Genomic DNA, 548 nt, shown 5'->3' on the forward strand with positions numbered 1-548 from the left:
CAGGACCAGACAGTCTGAGGGTGTCAGTCATGGATGGTGTAAGGTGATTGACTGGGCTATTAGCTGATCAGACAGGACCAGACAGGACCAGACAGTCTGAGGGGGTCAGTCATGGATGGTGTAAGCTGATGGACTGGGCTATTAGCTGAACAGACAGGACCAGACAGTCTGAGTCATGGATGGTGTAAGCTGATGGACTGGGCTATTAGCTGAACAGACAGGACCAGACAGTCTGAGTCATGGATGGTGTAAGCTGATGGACTGGGCTATTAGCTGATCAGACAGTCTGAGTCATGGATGGTATAAGCTGATGGACTGGGCTATTAGCTGACCAGACAGTCTGAGTCATGGATGGTGTAAGCTGATGGACTGGGCTATTAGCTGACCAGACAGTCTGAGTCATGGATGGTGTAAGCTGATGGACTGGGCTATTAGCTGACCAGACAGTCTGTCATGGATGGTGTAAGCTGATGGACTGGGCTATTAGCTGAACAGACAGTCTGAGTCATTGATGCAAAAGATAAATATATTTTTGTTTAGTTTTGTTT

General features: G+C 47.8%; 1 protein-coding gene across 1 annotated transcript in view; it reads left to right on the plus strand.

The window, feature by feature from the left end:
- The window catches only part of LOC115121382 (acidic amino acid decarboxylase GADL1-like), an 83,603-nt gene that overhangs the window by 9,601 nt on the left and 73,454 nt on the right, over positions 1 to 548 (plus strand). The gene's annotated exons all lie outside the window — the stretch shown is intronic.

Source organism: Oncorhynchus nerka, linkage group LG14, assembly GCF_034236695.1.
Source record: "Oncorhynchus nerka isolate Pitt River linkage group LG14, Oner_Uvic_2.0, whole genome shotgun sequence".
Classification (NCBI taxonomy): domain Eukaryota; kingdom Metazoa; phylum Chordata; class Actinopteri; order Salmoniformes; family Salmonidae; genus Oncorhynchus; species Oncorhynchus nerka.